The following is an 8,434-nucleotide window of genomic DNA, read 5'->3' as shown; positions in this document are numbered from 1 at the left end:
TCCTTGACATTCCTGCTCTGGAACTTCCCCCATGTGTGGCTGATTAACCGCAGGAGTTGGGTGATCAACCTACAAGGTGGCCAGGAGCCTTGTGAGCACCATCCAACCACAACACCGAGGGCCCACAAAGCCATGGGAACCTTTTCGGGGGTGGTGGCCATATGAACCCATCTTTGCAGTGCACAGGCATGAAGAGAAAAGCCCGGGAGGGACCGCACCACCCCCGCCACCCCCATCCCCGCCCTCACGCCCGCAGCCCCCTCGCCGCGGGGCCGTTATCGCCAGGGCGACGGCGCGTGCCCTCACGCGCCCCTGTACTGTGACGTCACTCACCCTGATTGGCCCGGGCGCCGGCGGGCGGGGATGAAGAAGTGCGTACGTGAGCAGCTGGGCCACGCCAAATGGCGTCCTGCCCCACAAGATGGCGCCCGGGGGTGGGAAGTGGGGATCGGGGCCGCCCTGGCGCCGAGGTTTGGGTGTCGCGGACCTTCCCGCCCTGCCGTCTGCATCGGGGCGAGGGGTGGCGGCGGAGGACGGTGCTGCGTTAGCGTCAGGAAGCTGAGCTATGCCCGGCAACCCAGGTGACCACCAGCTCCCGCATGGCGCACTGTGTCCCTGCGTGAGGGACATCGCTGAGGCGATTTCAGAGGGGAGTTGCGTAACAATGTGTTGGTTTTTTTTTTTGAAGCTGACCCTTTCCAAGACCTGTGCTTTTTCTGAAGCCCTTATCATTTTGACCCTCAGGTACTCAGCTTTTGCTCAGGTTATACCTATTGCACAGGTCCCCAGGCATGTAGGCCTCCCAGCATTCTGGCATTGCAATGAGTTTTAAGGAGAGCGGTTTGGGACACCCACTGTTAATTCCTGGAGGATTCTGGAAGACTCTTCCGAGTGTGAGGACTCTTGCTGTGATTGTGAAGATCCCCTTCACCTGGCAGACCTGCTGTCAGTGGTGGAGAGAGGATCAAATTCAGGACGAAGATAATTATACAAAGATACAATTATGTGTCTAATCAGATGTAGAGACAGAAGGTGAAGGGTAATAGAGTCTTTGTATATTCACCTCAGGGAATCCTGCCAAGTACATTATTTATACATCAGAATACTTTGAGTCTTACTATGCCCTGTGTTAGCTTCACTGCTCACCCCTCCTTGCTCAACCTTTTCGACTACAGAGGCAAAGAGAAGAGTAAGGAAGTGGTGAAGAAATTGAAGTGACCGAAGAGAAGTGCAATTAACATTTCATGTCTTGCTTGACCAAAGGACTCCATTCAATGCGAGAGCTCCCATGGACTGAACGGTTTGGATTACCCTTATAAACAGAGGCTGTTTGCCCGGATCTTCTTGTTACATTGGCTTACAATTTTACAGATTTTAATGCCAGAAGAAACTGATTATTGTTTGATTTTCAGTGTAAGGCATTCATTTTCACATGGCACTTCCAGTTTTGGTCCTTTATGTTCTGCACTGCAAAAGACATTTTCAGGCTGAGGTCTGCAGATAACTGGAGCCCACAAAAGGTCCCTAAGGATGGCTGTTTCATACATTCTTCACAGCAAACCACATATATGAAATTGATAAAAAAGTTTCTGTCTTCACTGGGAAATTTTTAGCTGTCCATAAATGATAACATTCAAAAAGCACTTGGAAGGGCCTCAAAGTTTAAGATGAAGGCCAAAAATGGATAACTTGTTTTGTAGCTATAACTGGTGAAGCAGCCAAGGGACAGACAAGGAAGAACTAAACAATCCTGAGCAATCACTAAACAATCATTAAACAATCTCAGAAGACCAAGTGGTGGCCCCAGGAGTTGTTTGGAGTTACAAAGTTATACATATTTGGCTTACAAAGTTACATATTTGTAACATATTTTTATGTCAAATATTTTATATCATAAACATATTTTATGTCAAATACCTAAATAGCTACCGCATGAGAAGGGAAAACAACTTTGAATTTGATAATGGAAATTCGTGCTCCTCTAATCTACCATAATCATGTGAGTAAGATGATAAAAGTATAGATACTGGAGAAAGCAAAATCTTTTGGATTTCAAAAATTACCTGAATTTTTTGAATTTTACTTGAGGGCCAGGAGAGATACTGATAAATTTCTAGAGGATGTCACACTCAGATGAAGAAGCAGCACAGCATCACATCGTGCCAAATATCAGGTCACTTTGGAAGGGACAGATTGAACACCTCTCTCACTGTTAAAGCATTGCTGAACTCAAAATTAACTGCTCAGGAAGGGAATGGATCTGTGCCCTATGATTCTCTATGAACATGCAGACACCCCCCTCAAACGAGAGACTTTTCTGAACAGCTTCCTGCCTGACCAAGATCTTTATGTAATATGTCCATGGATGAGTGCTGAGAGAGAGAAAAGCACAGTTTAGGGACAGGACAAAGCCAGCTCAGTGACTATAAAGAGTTTGTTGTGAACATGCTACAGGCATGGAGTCTGAGGTTTATGGTGTGTTGGTATATGATACATGAATCTTGTGTTTAAGGGAGGTCTGGAATGTACCTGAATTCTGGAGCCAAAGCAATTTTTGAGGCTTTCTTAGAGAATAATCAGGGAAGAGATGGTAAATGGAGTCAACCCTGAAGAAGAGCAAGAAGATTGTGAAAGCTTGGAGAGAGGAAGGGAATTGCTGAAGTGCTGGGGTTAATTCACAGCACACTGCTCACAGTTTCACTTCAATCTACCCTCATCCAGATGTTTGTCTAGAAAAGGTTCATTCAAGCTTCATTTCTCAGCTAAAAGGGTTGATAGCAAAGATCTTTATCCTGCAGTTGGCTACTATTCTGATGAACAAAATGGACAAGCACTGCCAGAGAAGAGCTTGTCTATGTACTATATTTGTAGCTGTGAGAGCACCGAAAGATTTGCCTTTGGAATATAATTGCCTGATTTATCAGATGTCCTTCTGGATCCTGGCCTGGCAGCTAATTTTCCTATCTCCAGCTCTAATCTCCAGATTCTTCTACTTGGATACTCTGAGTTTTTGAATAGAGGCACTGACACTACAAGTTCTTACAGCTCTGACATAACGTATCCTCAGAGTATTATTAATCACTGAAGTTATTATCTTGCAAACAGGGGAAGGGATAGAGGAGGCTGACAGGCTTCCTGTGCTGATGCAGAACCTGAGTGATCCAGAGATCCTGAACTGGGCTCACCTCTCTTTCCAGTGGAGTTAGGGCTTTCTTTAAGGCACCATAGAGACAAAGCTCTGACAAAGTGTGCAATTGAAATCCTGCACATAGGCTCTGTGGCCTGATGCACTGTGACCAGGAGACACTGTCTGTCCCCAGCCATTGCTTTTTAGAGGGAGATAAACACACAGCCCTGTTTAGAAGAGAACAAGAGCAACCACATTTGATCCCCAAAGTCCCAGACCAGCAGCCCGAGAGAGACATTCTGGGTTTGTTTTTTCTGTCTTTTCTTTCCCTTCTCATTGTGAGAAAAACAACAGCTGAAAGAAACTGAACAAATCAAGCTGATGACCCAGATGCAGTGATGGGGCTGGAGCAGCATGCTGGGGCTGTGCACACAAAAAGCTGAGGCAGCACTTTGCCCAGCCCAGAGGGCTGAAGAGGGGCCAGAGTAAATGAAACCTGCAGGCTGAAAAGTGATGCTGAGAAGCCTGGTTAGCTGTCTGCATTACATGGTGCTGGGTAACGGGGAGATGATCACACACTGGGCAGGCAGCAAGGAAAACCTCTCCCTCCTGCAAACAGATTAGATGTCTGCTCCTATCTAGTGTTTTTCCACTTTGCATGTATCCAACTCGCAGCTGTAAGTGGGACCTCCAAGGATTTGAGGTGTATGATCAGACTATTCCTCTCCACACAGGGCAAGAAAAGAGAAAGCAAAATGGGAAAAACACAGATCATCAATAGTATGTCAGAGGAAGAGAGAGGAATTTCTCCAGTGAATTTACATGGAAGATAGGGCAAAGTGACAAACAGATCCAAAGATCTTAAAAGTGGAGCACAGAGAGAGTTCCCATGAAAACTGTTTTGTATACAGGGCAAATTCTGGGCAGGCCACATTTGAGCTTTCTTCTAGCTAGGAAAATAACTGCAAACCAAATATTACTGACTCTTGGGAAAAAAAATTCAGAAAACTTTCATTTACAGGAGCAGAACATCTCTTGAGCTTTGGTGAGACATTTGCAGATGTCAGAAAAATACCTCTTATGGCTCAAATGAAGCTTGTCCCAGCACAGGCCAACCCAGGCTTGGTAGAAATGGGAACTGAGCTTGGTAAGGAAGAAGAGGGTTTTCAAGATCCCAGGGAGGCAAAGGGAAAGGGCGGCAGCCTGAGGAGAACTCAGGAGCCTGAGGTGTGTCTGTCCCCTCTAGGGGTCATGGTGACTTCACTGAACAAGCCTCACTTGGCCAAGCCTTGATGTGAAGCTGCCTGTCCCTCAGGGTCAGGTTTGCAAAGCTCTTGGGATGGCAGCTGCCAAAAGAGATGTGGATATGCCCTCCCTGGGGACATGCTTAAAGAGGAGATGCCATTCTGTGGCTTCCCAGCATCTTCAGATCAGCAAACAGCACAGCAAGGAGCTCTTTGCTGCACCACTGTCAGAAACATGCACTGTTTCACACTGCTTTGCCCAAGCAGTGAGCTGCTGCCAGCCATACCCAGAGAGGATCCTCCAGGCTCATCCAAAGGGGTGCTCTCAAGCAAAAGAGGGGCCTGAACTCTCATTTCAGCCTGACAGACCCAGGGACACATCCACAGTGAGGATCTACAAAGGTAGGACATACATAAGTAAATAATCTTTGCCACCAGCCAAGGCTGGGCAGTGACAGGGGGAAAATCTGTTTGGAAGAGTGTCCGTGCTGGGAGTGCCAGGCTGAGGAGCAGCAGAAATCCCTTGTGTTCGATCCCAGAACAGGGAGGTCTCTCAAAGCCTATGGACCTGTTGCCAACATTTTATGAGTGACAGCTGCTCTTGCTGGTCAGCAGAGTTGCTGGAGGAAGTTATTAATTTGTTTTGCCATTGAAGTTTACCAAAAAAAAAAAAAAAAAAAAAAAAAAAAAAAAAAAAAAAAAAAAAATGTTTTCTTGCAACCAAGCCCACGAAAGGGGGTGACAGGACAAGGCAAACAAGCAATCGTTGTTGCGCCTCAGAGATATATTTGTTCTTCATTCCTGAAAAACACAGCCTGTTGTTAGTGCAATGCTCTGAGTTAGAACTGGGAAAAGGGTGAGAGCTGGGACAAAGAGCTTGGATGCAGCAGGGGGTCTCGGTCTCTGTCTGCCCATGCAAGGACACAGCCACTGTGAGCAACTATGGAGTTATGTCCAGCGCAGGTGGTGGTCAGATGCAGGGTGACACTGTGACACTTGTGTTTTCCCTGTGGTTTGATGGTGGGCATTAATACAGGGCTCACACAAGATGCCAGTACCCCCTGCCAGAGAGTGAAACCTTTATAAGTTGGATGCGAACAGCCATCCTCATAAGAGGAATGTGGCATCTTTAGCAGGAGTGAAGTCCAAGCTTGGAAGAGTCTACAAAGTTTTGCCAATATTTAATGTTACTTTTCACTTAGAGCCCGGGTGGCCCTGTCCTCAATTGCAGTGGCAGAGAGGTTGCCCTGTGGTCAGGACACATGCAGTCCCAGCTCAGTGATCTGAGAACAGGTGTGAAATGGCCAAGCCACCCCCAGCATGTCATTCTGCATGTCTGCAAATAGCAAACGCACCAGGGAAGGAGAGGGCTGAGCCCAGGCTGGGATGAGAGGCAGAGGCAAGGGGTGCACGGCCAGGGTCACATGAGTGACATGAGCAAGGAGGTTTCTGGAGCTGTGGAACACTTGGCTCTGCACACCTTTGCTCCATGTGGTGGGACTGAGTCAGACAATATTTATCCTCTTGGAGATTAAGTGAAATCATGACATCTGTAGCTCTGGTGTAGGTAACTTGCGTTGTATAAAACCCACCACAAAAAGCTGGGCTGAGAATCCTTCCCAGGTTTTGCTTGCAGCTCTTGCCTGGTTCTAGTGGGTGCCTGGAGCACAGCATGGGCAGGTGCTGAGCATCTGCATGTAGGCTCAGGGTCCTGTCTGGCTTCAAGTGTCCCTTCCAAAGTGTGAATATGTGTGAAGATTGTTTCACTGGACTGTGGCAGAATCACTTCACTAGGCCATTTCTGAGTGACCACTTTCCCAATGACTGTGTTTTTAACCCCCATGAATTACAGAGATATTCAGAAAGGACAGAGCTGGGTAATTTTGGAAGAGCTATGATGGTTTGTCAGAGAGGCAAAAACCAAGCAGCATTCATCAAACAGCTCTGCATTTCTCATTAGAGACAATGACCTTCAACTTTCTTGAATTCCCCTTAGGTCAAATACGTTCTTCTCTGGAGCTGTAACATCCCCTCTTTGGACACAAAATCTTCTGTCCTAAACCTGCTAAGCCTTCTTTCCATACTCTGCTCTTTCTCACTTAGAAAATTGTGTTTCAGTGATCAGTAAAGTAATCCTTGCTCATAAATTATGTTTATAGTATGCTTTTGGATCTTAGGGGATGAAAAACACTGGAAAAATGTTAGTTATTATTTTTCCCATCAGTTCAGAACAGTGAGTTCAGTCCCTTTTAGGAAATTTCTCCATAATTAGGAAAATGTCACGGTAACTGTTTATCTTAATCAGTGACTCTAGAACTGTGAACACTGGGAGTGCTACAAGCACCCCCACAGACAGGATGAGCTTTTCTGAGATTCCTGATGAGATTTAACAGTGAGCAGGTGACCAAGAGAGGTTGAGTAGCAAAGCAACTGAGTCCTTAGCTCACCTTCTCTTTGTGGAAGAAGGCAAAGGCAGATGAAACTGCTTTGATGCCACTGGATTTCCAAGGATGGTGTTTTGCCAGTCCCAAGGGTATAAGTACTACTCAGCCCTATGGATCCTTGTCCCTGATTAGCAGCCAAACTCAAGTGCTTTATTGCTGTAGTGGACATATTTGTTTAGGTCACACATTCAGGAAGGCAGCTGAGAACAAAGTAAAAATAATGTGTTGTATGACTGTGGAGTCTGCTGTGTGCAGCCCTGGGCACCCCACCTCCAGTTTAGGCCCAGGGTACAAGTGGGTTCAGCAGGGACATAGAGAAAATAATGAAGAAGCTCAATTATTGATTATTAAACATGAAGGTTCAAAGTTCACCTCCTTCAGTTTAGGAATCTCCTGAACTGCAATGCTTGTGTCACTCCAGGTACCAAGCCCAGTGCCTTCCTTGAGCTGGATCCACATGCCAACAACACTCCAGTGGCTCCAATTTGAACCTGTCCTGTGCCTCTATACCAGCTCCATGCTCCAGAATTGTTCTTTGGAGAACCTTTCCAAGGAGCAATTGCACCTCAGGGACACATGACTCCTTGCTTGGCTGAAACAGATATATTCAAACATGGGTTTGGCCCTTTTACTTTATTGCTATTTGTCAGAACAGGATAACCACCTCATTAAATCCATCCCTAGTTTGACAAAAGTGTTGGCTGGAAGACTGCAGAGATCAGCTTTGTCCTTGCGACAACTTAATCTGTCTCCAGGCTGTACCTGTTTTGGAATAATAAAGCTCCTCTGCTTGGATGTGCTCTACAAAAGGTCACACCCTTTCCCAGCACCCTCTGTAGCCCTGAGCTTCTGTTGGAGGGGAAGGGAGTTCCTCTCCCCACTACCAGATGTGCTTCCAGTCCCCCGCTCCCATTTCAGCCCGTTCCCCTGCCCTCCAAGCTCTCAGGCTGATACAGTTTTGGACTGGCTGCATTACTGGATGAGACTCAGTGCAGTCTGAACATCCACAGTGTGGCTGAAGCTGGATGGTTCTTGCTGGACATTTTGTGTGTGTTCCTCAGGTTTTGATTCTCCCTATCCTGTGTGTTTGTGCACTCAGGAAGATGCTGCTGTGAGGGGTTGTGAGCAGTGCTACTGTGGGCAAAGAAGAGCCTGCAATAGACATGGGTGTGGGGTGTGGAAGGGGCACTGCTGTGCTGGGGGAGCTGGGGTGCTGGTGTGTTAGTGTGTGAGCTTTGGTAAAACTGGTTATTAACTGGTGTTTGCTGGGTGAAAGGAGAGAAAGCAAGGCGTAATCTTGCTGCAGTTTGCTGGGGAAAACATAATTTCATTCTCCAAACTGGAAGTTCTTGGTTAAAAATGCTAATACCTTTTCCCCCTGATCTTCCTATAAACATTTCCACTTTTGCACTTTTCATTGCACATTGAACTTCATGTGCTTCTTGAAGGATTTTCCATTGTGATAGCCAATTGTTGGTCTGAATTACAAGCTGTGTTATGACTCTTGCAATGCAGATGTTGCTGCTCTGACCAGACCCAATGCTTTTTCTCTTTTGATAAGCAACTTCTAAGAGCTGTGCTGTCACTCTGCTCTTCACATGGCCTTGATTTGCTTCTCA

This window comes from Calypte anna, chromosome 13, assembly GCF_003957555.1.
Source record: "Calypte anna isolate BGI_N300 chromosome 13, bCalAnn1_v1.p, whole genome shotgun sequence".
Classification (NCBI taxonomy): Eukaryota; Metazoa; Chordata; class Aves; order Apodiformes; family Trochilidae; genus Calypte; species Calypte anna.
Note: the sequence above shows the minus strand (reverse complement) of the source record.